Raw genomic sequence first — 16,448 nt, 5'->3', positions numbered from 1 at the left:
CCAGATGAGGAAGGGATGGAGGGAAGGACTTCAGGGCGCAACCACAACAACAATCACAACAACAAAGAGCAGCTCAGTCCTGGCTGCAGTTCCCAGGCTTCCTTCAGGGTAGGGCGCTGCAAATCCCATCTCTTTCTTTGGCCAGCCCTGATCTCGATGCCTCTCTCCCCCTTCCTTCCTTCCTTCCTTCCTTCCTTCCTTCCTTCCTTCCTTCCTTCCTTCCTTCCTTCCTTCCTTCCTTCCTTCCTTCCTTCCTTCCTCTCTATTCCTTCCTTCATCCTGGCCCTTCCTTAGGCAGCATGTCTTCTGAGGGGACGGGTGGGCTTGCTGGAGAATCAGTGCTAGAGGCGGAAGGGAGGCGGGAAGGCACGGGCGGTTCTGCCTGGAGACCGATGACGCTGTGAGAGGAAGGTCATTCCCATTGGCAGATCCCAGGAATTACCTTTTTTTTTTTTTTTTGGAGAAATTGCAGGTTGCTTCTGGTGTGAGAGAATTGGTCGTCTCCAAGGACATTGCCCAGGAGACGCAGGGATGTTTGATGTTTGACCATCCTGTGGGAGGCTGCTCTCATGGGAAGCTTCCCCAGATTCGAACCTCCGACCTTTCGGACAGCAGCCCTGCTGGCACAAGGGTTTAACCCACTGCGCCACTGGGGGCACTAAAGGGAATTCCCTTTACCGCAGTGGTGCTCAACCTGTGGGTCCCCATGTGTTTTGGCCTACAACTCCCAGAAATCCCAGACAGTTTACCAGCCGTGCAGGATCTGCGCCAGTTCCAGATCCCTTTGTTTGGCTTCCTCGCTCATTGTTTTTATTATGTATGTATGTATGTATGTATGTATGTATATATGTATTTAATTATTTATTATTTAAAGCATGTATATTCCGCCCTCCTTCTCACCCTGAGGGGGACTCAGGATGGAGCACAACATATAGACGGCAAGCATTCCATGCCTGGTCATAAAATAACCATACACAAACATTAGAATCAGTGGAATCTACTTCAAAACCAGCTGTTAAAACCAACTCAAGGCCCCATGCTGGCTCTGGTCAGAAGAGTAGGTTTCCTGTTCTTGCCCCATTGCCCTGCCCCAAAGGCTGGGCCCCACAGCCAGGTCTTGGCCTTTCTCTCTCTGAGGGACAGGAGGGAGGGGGCTGATCTCCTCGGCCGTGGGGCTCCCTCCCCAGGGACACCCGGCCAGCCCCCTCCCTCCTGACCTTCCACAAGGGGTCAAAACATGGCACTGTGGCCAAGCCTGTGGAGAATCGGGCCATAAACAGATACGGAATGACGTGTTATTGAAGGGGAAAAGATGTAAAAGATGTAAAGATACTCCTCTTAATCCAAAGACCAAATCAGGAGGCCCCTTTTCTGTGGAGAGGGCGAGGAAGGACACGACGAAAGTTGGATCTTTAAACTGCAAAAGAACTATTTATTGCATGGCCATAGCAATGTGCCAAATACATGCATACATGCAATCAAAGGATTTGTCCGACTTTCAAAATGGTTGCAAGGGTTTTGATCACTTCCACAGAAAATAGCAGACATATCCTTATTGGCTTACAAAGATCATTTACCCCATTCGTCTAATGCTGGCTACCTCACAAGCATCTTAACCGTCATGCAATCCCGTTGGTTTTCTGTGCTGTAACAACATGTGACTCTAGACAATGGGGCTTTCATGTTATTGACCCTGATCTCAGTACCTCCTTATCTTCTTCATGTTACAAGTATAAGCTCAAAATCGTATGGGAACCGGTTCTGACTTGATATATTATTATTTGAAAGTAACTTCTTTTCTCTGGAACATCTCTTTTCCTAAACATCAGCATTTTCTCTCATGCGCAGGCCTTCCTCAAACATAGGCCTTTTCAAATTTAGGTCAATCAAAACATATGGGATTTTTAGTCAATACAAGTATCTTTGAAAATTCTCTTTTTCAAATCCACTTCCCTCTCATTATGACTACCGAAATGGCCCGGTTTATGCTTGTGGAATACGTGATCCACTGTGGGGGCAGGCTGTGACGCAGGCTGGTGAGCAGCTGTTGCAATAAATCACTCTGACCATGAGGTGGGGAGGCAAGTTTAACCAAGTGGGGAGGCAAGTTTAACTAATTTACGAGGTTGGAATGAGGAAGTGCCATCAGAGTGGATGATGAAGCAGCTGCTCCCCCCTGTGGCCAGAATCGAACATCTCATCAGGGGGAGGTTAAATTGCCTCTGCGTCTGTCTGTCTGTCTCTGTTTGATGTGTTTATGGGCATTGAATGTTTGCTCTATATGTACATAATGTGATCCACCCTGAGTCCCCTTCGGGGTGAGAAAGAAGGGCGGAATATAAATACTGTAAATAAATAAATACAGTAGAGTCTCACTTATTCAAGCCTCGCTTATCCAAGCATCTGCCGGCCCGTTTAGCTTGGATAAGTGAGACTCTACTGTAAATAAACTGTATGGTTTTTAAATGTCCTCAGTTGTTTAACTGTATTTTATTATTTTTATTTTAAATGTCTGCTTTAAATTAGTATTGTTATTAAGGCCTCGGGTGGCTGCCTGTATGTGAAGCCGCCTTGAGTCCCCTCCGGGGCGGAGAAAGGAAGGCGGGATAGAAAAATTGGCAATAAATACATAATCTCACCAGGAAGGCGGCTCCTTTTAGGCCCCTTCTTATGGGTTCAGGGAAACCCTTCCTGGTTGGCGTCGGCCATTTTGTGTGCCCTTTGCCTGAGGAAAAAGCGGCCGTTGTTGTCCGTTGGGAGGCTCCGGCCACCCTCCGCCCCACGGACACGGCCCTCCCTTCTCGGAAACACCCAGGCCGGGCGCCTTCGCCATCCTGGATTTACCTCCAAGTCTCGAGCCTCGGCCTTGTTGCGGGGAGCCAGGCCCAAGAGCCTTTCCCTCACCGCATCCCACACTGACAGGACAGAACTGGAGAAGAAAAGGGCCGGGGAGATTCTGCCCGGAGACCGATGACGCCGAGGTGAAGGCCAATTCCCATTGGTGGATGCTGGGCGTTTGGTACAAGGAGGAGGGGGCTCTCTCTCTCTCTCTCTCTCTCTCTCTCTCTCTCTCTCTGGGGCTCCAGTGCCGTTCAACTGCCGCGAAGCCCCGCCTCTCTATGGGCATCTTTGCCCGCGTCCGCCATGTTTGGTCCGGGCGGAAGCCAGAGAGAAGAGCCCTCCGTTTCCTAGAGAGGGTGGGGAAGCTCAAAAGGAAGGGACCGGGCGACGCCTTTCCCTGTGAGCTCACTTCCGGAGGAGGAGGGAGAAGAGGAGGCGGAAGAGGTGAGAGTGTGCGTGTGTGTCGGGCCCTGCTTCCCCCCACTTTCCTCCCTCCCTCCCTCCCCGGCTCGGGATTCGGGGCTTCGTCACCGAGGGCTCTCCTTCCTTCCTCCTCCTCCGCCTGGGCCCGGCCTCTGCTCGCAGGCCTGGTGCCGCTTCTCCCGGAAGCCCCGCGGCCTGCTCGGCCCTCCGTGCCCGTGGCGGCCCCTCTGCGCATGCGCCTTCTCCCTCCCCCCCGCTTCTGCCCCGCCAGAGGGAACCCGTGTGAACCAAATGTGAGGGAACTGTTTCTGGTTTAGATTTTACACGAGGGCTTTATATGCGTGTGAGGCATGAAATATCCCCACGCCCTCCTGCCTTTCCTCAGGGGAGCATCCCTGCTTTTGCAAAATCCTCCTCCTCTCTTTCTCTAACTGCCTTCCTCTCCTCACGGCATTTTCAGTATTTTTTACTACCAATAGGAATAACTGCCAGACTCTGAAGGAAATCAGTCACTTGGCTGCTGAGCTGGCTCAGGTGCAGTGGCACCCAGAGCGGTGAGAAAATAACTACAGTCTTTCTATACAGATAATAAAAGGGAAAATTTGTACGTGTTTATGCAGCACGGGTGCCCACTCATACAGACAGCCTCCCTCCGGCCTCCATAAAAAAGCTCTCGTTCCCAGTGCTGAGGGGCCGCCAAGTCACTCCCTCCCAGGACATTGCGGGTTACAGCGAGCACATCCCAGCATTCCTTTCTCTCGCAATAAATAAAAGAATAAATAAATAAATACAAACATATAGGTTGATAGGTAAGTAGGTGGGTACATAGATGTGTGTGTGTGTCAAGGAGCATCAGGGCATTTGGATGTGGCTGGTCACACGCTTTGTTTTCAAATGCGCTGTTTCCTTCAAAACCGTACTTTAGGGAGGCCAGCTGCACTGGGAGGGAGGCTTCCCTTCTCCCCTCCCTCCTTTCCTTCCTTCCTTCCTTCCTTCCTTCCTTCCTTCCTTCCTTCCTTCCTTCCTTCCTTCCTTCCTTCCTTCCTTCCTTCCTTCCTTTACAGTCCACTGCCCAGTTGGTGCTTAGGATCCGATGTGTGTCACGTGTCTTGTTCCTGTGTGAAACTGACCTACGAAACATTAATAATTACTGCCTCTAATAATAAGAGCCTGAAGCAACCCCAACACAAGCAGCCGCAATGTGGGGCCCACGACCCCTTGCAGGGCTAAGAAAGGCTTTGATTGAAGCCAGTGCCTTTTCTCTTATTTATTTATCTGAGGCTGTAGTCCTCACCAAGGGCTTGCAAAGGCAGGTGGGTGAATTGGCAGGGAAAGCCCCTCCCCCGCCCATTGGCCTCCCTGCCTGCCTGCCTTTCTCCCCTCCTTTCCTCTTCCTTGTTAGACTGACACATCACAAGGACACACTGCTTTTTCTCAGCACATGGCAAGTCCCTGAATCCTCCACATTCTTCTCCTGTGAGCATGGAGAGAGACAAGATATCTGCTAATTTTCCTATCTGGTTATGTATGGTAGCTTTTTGAATAAAGTCCTGTGTAACTTTTCAAGCTTGACTCTGCTGCCTGAATTGCGGAAGCATCATCGCTCCACTGCTGGCCCTAGGAGCTCCTGATCTGCTGAACTGCTGTTGTTGCTGCTTCCCCCTTTTTGACTACTTTTCCCCTTTTTGGAAATGGCCCCAGACCCATAACCCGGACGCTTCCCTGGGCAGAGAAGGCCGTCGTGCAGAGGAGGAGAGAGGCCCCAGGGAGGGAGTGGCGGACCCTCTGCAGAAGAAGCTCCAGCCCGGAGCGGAGGAGGAGGAGGAGGACCAGCAGGTGCAGGAAGGTGAGGCGGGCTTGAGGGAAGGAAAGGCTGAGGGGACAGGAGAGCCAATATGTAGAAGGAAGTCCCACTGAGGAGAAAATGGCAAGTATTTCCTGCTTCTCTGGAGACTGAAATACAAAGCCATTGATTCACATTGTGGGAAAGAAGCTTCCACCTAAACATTAGAAATCATTTCCTATCGGTAAGAGCTGTTCAGCCGTGGAAGCCTGGTCCCTTCTCAGGAGCCTTCGTTCCCAAGCCCTGCCCTTCCACCTCCTGGGGACTCCATGTCCCAGAATCCCTGATCTTGGGCCAAGGCAGCTGAGGCTTCTGGGTGTTGAAGTCCAAGAAATCCCAGATGAATAGAGTTTGGGAGTCCCTGCTCCAGAGCGTGGAGGGAATAATGAGAATAACTATTTTATTTCTAACCTGCCCTCTCTCCCTGAAGGGAAAGGCTCTCTTGGACTACAACTCCCATAAACCCTACAAAAAGTCCTGGCATGAGGGTTGGAGGGAACTGAGAGCTGTATTCCAAGACAAATACGTCTCCCAAGTCCTTGAGGAAGAGGAGGGGGAGGGGGAGGTGCCAGCTATGGTCTAGGACTGAGACACGAGGAATCCCCGAAGTCAGAGGGTTGGGAGAGACCCCAAGGGCCACCCAGCCCCACCCCCTTCTGCCAGGCAGGGAAACACAACCCAAGCCCTCCCTACAGATGGCCGTCCAGCCTCTGACTCAATCCTCCAAAGAAGGAGCTCCCTCCAGACTCTGAGGCAGAGAGTTCCCCTGCTGAACAGCTCTTCTTCTTACCCTCAGGAAGTCCTTCCTTGTGTTTAGGGGAAATCCCTTTTCCTGCCGTTTGATCTCCTGTCTCCGTTGTCCCTTAGTCTCCAGAGCAGCAGAAAGGAAGCCTTTCCCCCTCCTCTTCCTCACCAATGGGACATCTTTTTGGATATTGAAACATGCCTGCAGTAAAATCTGGATGACTGACAGAGCTTGGAGGACTCTCCTCAAAAATAAAACTTGACAAGCCTAGCCGATATAGTCACATAGTGTAAATGTACACAGAATAAACACTTCAAACAACTCAGACCTTATTAAGTGGTCAGATGGTGCCCAACAACTAACAGGCTGAGATCAATTCCAGTATCTAGACAGGATTTAATATATCTAGACGATGATACATATCGAGTCGTATTAGTCTTCCTCCTCTCAGTAGGTCAGAGTGCATAGATGTATTTTTAGAACCTGTTTGAAGGCAAGGAGGGAGGGGGCAGTTTTTAGTTCTTTTGGGAGGGATTTCCAGAGGAGGGGAGGAGCACGGAGAAGGCCCCCTCTCTCGTTCCCACCAGCCGTGCTTGAGTTGGGAGTGGGACCGAGAGCACGGCCTCCTCCGCTGATCTCAGTGCTCGAGTCGGTTTGTAAACGAAGGTGCGGCTCTGCAAATAGTCGGCATCTCTGTTTACAAACCGGTTCGAGCACTGTGATCCTAAACTCAACAAGCTCTATGAGGTATGACGAGCCAGATGAGAGCCCAAGTCTCTTCTGGTGTGGGAGAATCAGCCATCTACAAAGATGTTGCCAAGGGGTAGCCGAGTATTTGATGAACCAACATAGTATATTATTTGAGAACACAGAAATGTTGGATTACTCTGACAACTACCATGTCAGACTACACAGAGCAGTCATTGAAATCCACAAGCTTGTAGACAATTTCAACAGAAAGGAGAAAACCATGAAATTGAACACAATCTGGCTACCAGTATCAAAAAAGACTCTAAAATCAGGACAGTAAATAAAAATCAACACTCCAATAATGAGAATTACAGGCATGAAACAATCCGGGCCAGCTAACAAAGGATTCCCCCAGGCAGAAAGCAGGCAGGCTTTGAAAATGAAATTCAGTGTCAATCAAGGTGGCCAGCTGCAACATTCACACTTGCCTCAGGCAGACAAGAGTTCTTTCTCCCACCCTTGACATTACACCGATATATAAACCCCACGTGCCTAGTTTCCAACAGACCTCACAACCTGGAACATGGCCATACAGCCTGGAAAACTCACAGCAACAAAGTTATCAGACCTCCATTATGAAAATGGGTGCCTTTTGGGAGATTGGAATGGAGTGATTTCACCAAAGAAAGACAAACTCTCGGGGAGGAGATGCAAAGAATATACTGTATATACTCAAGTGTAAGCCTCTCCTCCTTTCCCATGCAGCGCACGCCTTCCTCTCCTCTCTCGCCGCAGTGCGTGCCTTCCTCTCCTCGGCGCTTGTCTTTCCCACTTTTCTTTATTCATATACACACTGCATTTCCCCCAAAATGTATAGTTAAAATACATTTAAAATACAAAATGTATAGTTAAAATAGTTAAACTATGGTGATTATTGGAAGGATATGTAAGCACATTCACATTGAAGAAGGTTAGAATAATAATTTAATCAGAGTTGGACAGTCTTAAAGTTGTATGTAAATATTCAAAAACATTTAACCTACTGATGCCTCAATCTAATTTTATTGTTATCTATTTTTATTTTGAAATGTACCAGTACCTGCTGCATCTCCCACCCCCGTCTTATACTCGAGTCAATAGTTTTTCCCAGTTTTTTGTGTTAAATTAGGTGCCTCGGCTTTTACTCGAGTATTTACGGTACACATTTTTCAGAAAGACAAAAGGCTTTCTCTAGAATGGATAAGATATGGATATCTGCCAAACTCACAACCTATGTTCAAAAGACAGAAATCCTACCCAAAACTATCTCAGATCATAATCCAGTGACTTTAGTAATTAAAAAGAAAGTAAAAACACTTAGATGGCAGCTGAATGAATCACGACTGCAAAAGGAGGACGTAATTGAGAATTTGAAAGAAAAACTGAGAGAATATTTGGAACTTAATTTAAATCAAGTTACAGATATTCAAACAGTATGGGATGCCAGTATAGTTTATATTAGAGGATACTTTATAAAATGCAATACTGAAATGAGAAAGAATACACAGAAACATTTTCAGGTAATTTCAGATGATATTAAAAAAAGAAGAGGAGTTAAAGAAAAATCCTTTGAATTCAAACATTCTAACTCAGATAAAACTCCTACAAAAGCAATTATCGTTTTACTAGTTAATGAATTGGAAACTAAAATAAAGAATGCAAAAAAAATTACTTTGAATCACCTAACAAACTAGGGAAATGGTTAGCATATACGTTGAGGAAAGAAAGGCCAAAAAATGTAATTGTCAATTCTTTATTTATGTATTTATTTATTTATGACATTTCTACCCGCCTTTCTCTACCCTGAAGGGGACTTACTGTTAAGATACAACATGAGGATAAAATATTAATGGATGATATCAATATTCAACAGGCTTTAAAACATTATTCCATTAATTTATATAAGAGTGACCACATATCTCTACAAGACATTGAGAATAATTTAATTGTGCAAAAGACGCCAAAAATAAATGTTCACAGTTCACAGCCTGTTATGCCTTCAGCTTTGCTGCATTGTTGGATTTTAATCGGTAGGGTTGGATTTTATTTTGTGCAGAGAATCTTTGGGCACCGTCCCCTTTGTCCCTAAGGAGGGATTGTTCATTGTTGGACAACTGTTACAAGTATTTGTCACCAGGCAATGGGCACCTTCCCTCTTCCCCTGGGTTTGCTACAACATGAGTCTTGTTCTTCAAGTTCCATGAGATCTTTCTCTGTTCAACTCCTGAAGAGACTTTCCCCTCATTTGTCTGCAGGTAACTTCTGAAAGAGTTCTGCGAAGAACACGGCGTGAGAGCTTTGCCCGAGGAGTGCTCTAAGTCTAAAGTGACTTCAAGATACACAGCAATGACAAGAAAAAATAAGTAGTAGAAAAATATATTTCAAGTTACAAACCTATGCAGTTAAGAGGAGGAAATAAGATTGTGCTGAAAAAAGAGAGGCTTGGGAAAGCGAGCAGAAGGCTACAGCAATACAAAGATTGTGCTATTCAGGAGGTTATGTCTGTGAACCCCTGGCGTAATATTTGAATTATAAATATAAAAGAATGGCAAATCCTGTACCTCCCTATCCTAGATCACACACAGGGGAGAAGTTACATCAGTGTATGGAATGTGGGAAACAATTTGATAGGAAAAGTTCTCTTACTGTACATGAACGGACCCACACAGGGGAGAAGCCACATAAATGCATGGAATGTGGAGAAAGCTTCAGTCAGAGTGGAAATCTACGTTTACATCAAAGGAAGCACACAGGGGAGAAGCCACATAAATGCATAGAATGTGGAGAAAGCTTCAATCAGAGTGGAAATCTACGTTTACATCAAAGGACCCACACAGGGGAGAAGCCATATAAATGCATGGAATGTGGAAAGAGCTTCAGTCAGAGTTGCAATCTACGTTCCCATCAAAGGACCCACACAGGGGAGAAGCCATTTAAATGCATAGAATGCGGAAAAAGCTTCAGTCAGAGTTCTCATTTGCGTACCCATCAATGGAAGCACACAGGGGAGAAGCCACATAAATGTACGGAATGTGGTAAGAGCTTTAGACAAAGTTCAGCATACATTAGACATCACAGAACTCATGCTCCGCTAGAGGAGACGGGCCTTTGAGTTTCCGCGCTGTCTCTAAAAAGCATTGGAAGGAAAGAGGAAGGCCAGCACCTTGCTCTCTCTCCCCCAGAACTGCAGTCTGTGTGGCCTTGGTTGACGGCTACTGGGAGCAGGTGTCACTCAAAGGGGCTCTTTTCTCAGGATTGCAGCAAGCTTGGAAGGGGTTCACCTAACCTCCTCCCCAAGGAGACCCATCGCAGGCTTCTAGGATGATTTGTGAAATGTGATGAAATGTGGGCGAAATGTCAGGAGAGAATGCTTCTGGAACATGGCCACACAGCCCGAAAGACATACAACAACCCTATGATTTGTGAAGGTTTGCTGAAATGAGCAGCAGCTGAGATCTCTGGATAAAAGGTTCTGAAAAAAAAAAAAAGCTCTTTGGTAGCAGATAACGTCATATCTTCATACTCCTGCCTTATGTCTTGGCTCTTCTGCATTCAATGGCATTGATTGTTTCCCATGCATGTGTACTGTATGCACTGTGATCCGTCTTGAGTCCCTTTGGGGGGATAGGGCAGAATATAAATCGTTATTATTATTACTGCCCCTTGGTTAAAATTTTGGGCTCCAGCCCTGTACCTTTAACCCTTTTCTGGACTTTGTTGTATCCTGAATCTTTGATTCTAAATTCTGGACTGACTTCCTGGTTTCGTTTATGACTTTGGGGTTGTTGTATGTCTTTCGGGCTGTGTGGCCATGTTCCAGAAGTATTCTTTCCTGACGTTTCTCCCACATCTATGGCAGGCATCCTCAGAGGTTGTGAGGTAAGGATAAACTAGGCAAGGAAAGGAAAGAATATATATCTGTAGAGAGTCCAGGGTGTGGCAAGAGTCCTTTGTCACTGGGAAGGCAGCATTAATGTTTCAGTTAATCACCCTAATTAGCATTGGAAAGGTTTTGTCTCTTGCCTGGGAGGCATCCTTTGTTCAGTCATTAGCTGTGCTCTGCCCTCAGAGTGTTGATTCCCATCTACTGTTTTGATTTTAGAGTTTTTTAATACTGGTAGCCAGATTTTGTTCATTTTCATGGTTTCTTCCTTTCTGTTGAAGTTGTCCACATGCTTGTGGATTTCAATGGCTTCTCTGTGCAGTCTGACATGATAGTTGTTGGAGTGGTCCAGCATTTCTGCGTTCTCAAATAATATACTGTGTCCAGGCTGGTTCATCAAGTGCTCTGCTATGGCTGATTTCTCTGGTTGAATTAGTCTGCAGTGCCTTTCATGTTTCACGAAAGACATACAACAACCCTGTGATCCCGGCCATGAAAGCCTTCAACAACACTTTGGACTTTGTTTGTGTTCTTGACTTTCTGGACTCTGAATTCAGTTTGTACTCTTGATTTCTTGGTTGTTATTTGATCAACTCTGCTGAATGAACCCCTGGCATGTGACCATTGAACTATAACCTTGGCCATAGTTTCTTCTTGCTCCTGATGTAGATCCGCAGTACTCGACTTGTCTGCATTAATTAGACTCTTGACCTGCACTTGTGTTCATTGTTCCTTCGACTGTGCTGTTGCAATTTTATTATTTTTGCCCAGGGGTTCCCAACCGTGGGGGCTGGATCAATGGCCTCAATGGGCAGCACGTGGCCCCCGGGCCGTAGTTTGGGGAGCCCTGCTTGAGACCATGTGTCTAATACTAGGGTTTGGGCTGAAGAGAGAAGAGCCCGAGGCTGTGGCGCAGACGGGAGAGCAAGCCAGTGCAATTAACTGCGATGAATCACTGACCAGGAGGTCATAAGTTCGAGGCCCGCTCGGAGCTATGTTAAAAGGCATTGAATGTTTGCCTAATATGTGTAATGTGATCCGCCCTGAGTCCCCTTCGGGGTGAGAAAGAAGGGCGGAATATAAACGCTGTAAATAAATAAATAAATAAATAAATAAATAAGAGATGGATGGAATCGCTTTCACAAAGACAAGGCTTCTCTTCCCCCTCCTTCCTCTTCCTCGGTGACACAGAAGACATTGATATTGTTCTTTTTAAAAATATTTTGTTATATTGTTTTATTGTGTTTTAGCGTATTGTTATTGCTTGTGGTTTACACTGTTTTAATTCCTTTTAATTTGCCTTTTGTTTTGTATTGTTATATTGTGTGTTGAGGCCTTGGCCTTTGTAAGCCGCATCGAGTCCTTCGGGAGATGCTGAAGGGGGGGTCGTAGGATAAACTGCCAAAGAGAAAAGGAGGAGGCGAGAGAAATATGTGTTTATTACGAAACAGGCCATCTGGTTTCCATTTGAGAGTAGGACCGGGAAAACAGGAAACAAGGACCAGATGTTTCCAGTAAACTCCCTGGCAAGAAGATTAGGTAGTTTCCAAGAAGAGAAAAGTGGAAAACAGGAAAGTTATGAAATAATAATACCATATTTGTAATAGGAAGTAGCTATGCTTGCACGCGTGGACACCTCGTGAAAAGCTATATCATCCAATCAAGTCCTGCATGTACAGGAAGATGTATCCAATGAGAAGTTGGCTGATGTAATTGATGTAATCGTGAGGCTATAAAAAGCCCCTTTAATTGCCAAAGGGGGCGGCAGTGTTTTCTGAGAGCATTGCTTTGCTATGCCACACTGTCCGTCTTCTTCTGATCAGTAGAAATAAACTGTGAAAACTTTGCTTCTGACCTATTTTGGCTTAGGTGTGATTTTATCTACAGCTGGCAAGATCCCGTTGGGTTTTTGAGGGACCAGTTTCCCCTTCAATGCTAGCGGGGGTACAAATAAAGTTTAATAATAATAATAATAATAAAATAATTATATAGCAGACCTGTAATATTCCATATTCAAAACAATTCTACATTTTTGCATCCAGTTATGTTCAGTCATATATATATATATGTGTGTGTGTGTGTGTCCCCCATGGCACCACGCCCCCCTCCCTCCCCCTGAGCCTCCTCTGACCAAAACTTCATTCCCTCTTGTGGGGGTCATTTCCCATCCTCCTTTCTTAATCCTCTTCCAATAATTTCTCTCCCTCCATCGTGGGAATCCCTTTGTTTTAAAATCCCCTCTTTTAACTTTTAATTCCCAATGCCATCTGATCATGTGTGGCCAATGCCGGCTCTTCCTGAGGCGCCTCTTCTTTCTCCCCCTCATTTCCCCGCCCCTCCCTCTCAGCAGCAGTCCTGAGGCCCTTCTTCTCACACGGACACCGGACACCGTCCTGAGGGCCTGACCAGGGCCTCGCCCCCCCGGCCCTCCTATTCCCTTTCTGTGGGATGGAAACGCCTTCTCCTGGGCAAAGGGCGACCAAGACTCCGGCGGGGGAGAGCCGTGGGCCCTCGGGAGGAGGCCTGGGGACGAGACTCACCGGAAGAGAGAGAGAGAGAGAGAGAGCCTGCGGGCCTGAGTTCGGCCTCTTCACCGTCCCGGACTGGGCAGCAGCAGCAGCAGCCCCAGAGGGTCTGCCCGGAGACGGGTGACGCTGCGGCAGGAGCCCGATTCCTATTGGCGGGTCCCTAGAATGACCGTTAACGGCCGGGGAACAAAAAGGGCCGGGGGAGAGTCTGCCCGGAGACCGATGACGTCAGAGAGGAAGGCGGGTTCCCATTGGAGGAAAAGAAAGGAGGTGCGTCTCTGCCTGTCTGTGTCGGGCTCCGTTCAAGTGCCGCGAAGCCCCGCCCCTCTGTGGGCATCCTGCCCGCGGCTGCCATGTTAGGTCCGGGCGGGAGTCCACCGAGGAAGGGAGGCCTCTTCCTAGAGAGGCTGAGGACGCGAGAGGGCGGGTGAGCGCACTTGGGGAGGAGGAGGAGAGAGCGAGCGAGACCAAGGAGGGGGAGGGGGTGAGTGTGGTCCCCGAGTTTGCCCCCTCCCTCCCCCCCTCCCTCCCCCCCCTCTCCGGCCTGAACCCTCCCCCTTATTTATTGGTTTACACTGTTTTAATTCCTTTTAATTTGCCTTTTGTTTTGTATTGTTATATTGTGTGTTGAGGCCTTGGCCTTTGTCAGTCCTTCGGGAGATGCTAGCGGGGTACAAATAAAGTTTAATAATAATAATAATAAAATAATTATATAGCAGACCTGTAATATTCCATATTCAAAACAATTCTAATTCTAAATCTCACCGGGAGAGAGAGAGAGAGAGAGAGAGAGCCTGCGGGCCTGAGTTCGGCCTCTTCACCGTCCCGGACTGGGCAGCAGCAGCAGCAGCCCCAGAGGGTCTGCCCGGAGACGGGTGACGCTGCGGCAGGAGCCCGATTCCTATTGGCGGGTCCCTAGAATGACCGTTAACGGCCGAACGGGGAACAAAAAGGGCCGGGGGAGAGTCTGCCCGGAGACCGATGACGTCAGAGAGGAAGGCGGGTTCCCATTGGAGGAAAAGAAAGGAGGTGCGTCTCTGCCTGTCTGTGTCGGGCTCCGTTCAAGTGCCGCGAAGCCCCGCCCCTCTGTGGGCATCCTGCCGACGTCTGCCATGTTGGGCCCGGGCGGAAGTCCACCGAGGAAGGGAAGCCTCTTCCTAGAGAGGCTGAGGACGAGTTTGGGCGGGTGAGCGCACTTCCGGAGGAGGAGGAGGAGAGAGCGAGCGAGTGCGGGAGACAAAGGAAGAAGAGAGCGGAGGAGGGGTGAGTGTGGGGCTGTGTGGTCCCCGAGTTTGCCCCCCTCCCTCCCCCCCCCCTCTCCGGCCTTCACCCTCCCCCTCCGCCTGGCCCTGCCTCTGCCCACAGGCCTCCCTCTTTCCTGCCTCTCCCGGGGCCTCTGCGGCCTGCTCTGCCCTCCGGGCCCATCGCGCATGCGCCTTCCCCCCTCTCTCCCACCCCCGCCCAGAGATCAAGTCAGGGGGTGCTGTGGTGTTTAACTTGGAATGTTTTTGATGAAAATCAACTGTGAATCTTTTGTGCTGTTCGTGTTTTATTCGCTTTAAATGTTTATATATTTGTATATTTTTAATTATAGACTAATGCTTTTATGTCAAGCCGCTTTGAGTCTCCCTTGGGAAGATACAGCAGGGAATAATAATAATAATAATAATAAGGGCAAGCTGAGCTAAAAGTGGGGCCTAACTGCATCCATTCTCTAGTGCAGGGGTCCTCAAACTTTTGAAGCAAAGGCACCTCCTCACTCCCACGTTGTAAATTAGTTAAACTTGCCTCCCCACTTTTATAAGTGGTACCTTATTTCCTACTTGATAGATGCAACTATCTTTCGGGTTGCTAGGTCAGCAACGAGCAGGGGCTATATTTTATTTTTAATTGACGGGTGCTCACCCCGCCACGGGCTGGCCTCGAACTCATGACCTCATGGTCAGAGTGATTTATTGCAGCAGCTGCTCACCAGCCTGCGCCACAGCCCGGCCCCACAATGGATCACGTATTCCACAAGCATAAACTGGGCCGTTTCGGTCGTCATAATGAGAGGGACGTGGGTTTAAAAAAGAGAATTTTCAAAGATACTTGTAATGACTACAAGTCCCATATGTTTTGATCGACCTAAGTTGGAAAAGGCCTATATTTAAGGAAGGCCTGTGCAGGAGAGAAAATGCTGATGTTTGGGAAAAAAGATGTTCCAGAGAAAAGAAGTTACTTTCAAATAATAACAATACATCAAGTCAGAACCGGTTCCCATACGATTTTGAGCTTATACTTGTAACATGAAGAAGATAAGGAGGGATTGAGATCAGGGTCAATAACATGAAAGCCCCATTGTCTAGCAGGGGTCCTCAAACTTTTGAAGCAGAGGGCCGGTCCACAATCCTTCAGACTGTTGTGGGGCCGAATTATCATTTGGAAAAAATACAAACAAATTCCAATGCGCACTGCACATGTCTTATTTGTAGTGAAACAACAACAGCAAAGAAAGAACAATACAATATTTAAAAATGAAAACAATTGTAACCAACATAAACCTATCAGGATTTCAATGGAAAGTGTGGGCCTGCTACTGGCCAATAAGATAGTCAAGTTAATTAGGATTGTTGCTGTTGTGTAACTTCAACTCATTTCAGACTTTGGCAGAGCCTAAGTATAAAATTATTTATTTATTTACTGCATTTATTTACTACATTTATATCCCACCCTTCTCACCCCGAAGGGGACTCAGAGCAGCTATATGTACATACAATATTTATTTATTTATTATTTATTTATTTGCTACATTTATATGCCGCCCTTCTCACCCTGAAGGGGACTCAGAGCGGCATACAAATTAAATTTACATACAATATTATATTAGTATAGTACAATACTGGTAACAAATTACTATATAAATACATTATATTATTAGTATAGCACAATATTAGCATTATATAATTCTATATTGAACTATACCACTATACTGATATATGCTCTGTAATATATAACATATAATTAATATTATTATATGGTATTATTATTAGTATTATATTGTATAACATAATATTATTATCAATATTACATGTATATACAATATATTATATTATTAAAACTAATACAAAAATATTATATTATAAAACTGAGGGTGGGGGCCAGTTAAATGACCTTGGAGGGCCACATTCGGCCCCCGGGCCTTAGTTTGGGGACCCCTGTACTAATGCTTTTATGTCAAGCCGCTTTGAGTCTCCCTTGGGAAGATACAGCAGGGAATAATAATAATAATAATAATAAGGGCAAGCTGAGCTAAAAGTGGGGCCTAACTGCATCCATTCTCTAATGTGTGTCCGAGCCGCAGTCTGACTCCGTGGCTGGGCCTCACTACGGATGGTTGTGCAGTGTTTTCCTTCCATCACGTGCGTGCGGTTGGGGGGGGGGGAGGCTTTCACTCATGCGTTTTTGGGTGGCTGT

The 16,448-nt window shown here is 46.9% G+C and overlaps 1 non-coding gene across 1 annotated transcript; it reads left to right on the top strand.

The window, feature by feature from the left end:
* The first annotated feature begins 1,424 nt into the window (after positions 1 to 1,424).
* LOC100567419 (uncharacterized) lies at positions 1,425 to 12,322 on the top strand. The gene is made up of 3 exons (XR_010001792.1): positions 1,425 to 3,285; positions 4,966 to 5,110; positions 8,837 to 12,322. It is a non-coding gene; the product is annotated as an uncharacterized LOC100567419 (transcript).
* Positions 12,323 to 16,448: the final 4,126 nt, after the last annotated feature.

This window comes from Anolis carolinensis, unplaced genomic scaffold (genome assembly GCF_035594765.1).
Source record: "Anolis carolinensis isolate JA03-04 unplaced genomic scaffold, rAnoCar3.1.pri scaffold_146, whole genome shotgun sequence".
Lineage (NCBI taxonomy): Eukaryota > Metazoa > Chordata > Lepidosauria > Squamata > Dactyloidae > Anolis > Anolis carolinensis.
Note: the sequence above shows the minus strand (reverse complement) of the source record. Positions and strands in the feature narration are given on the sequence as shown.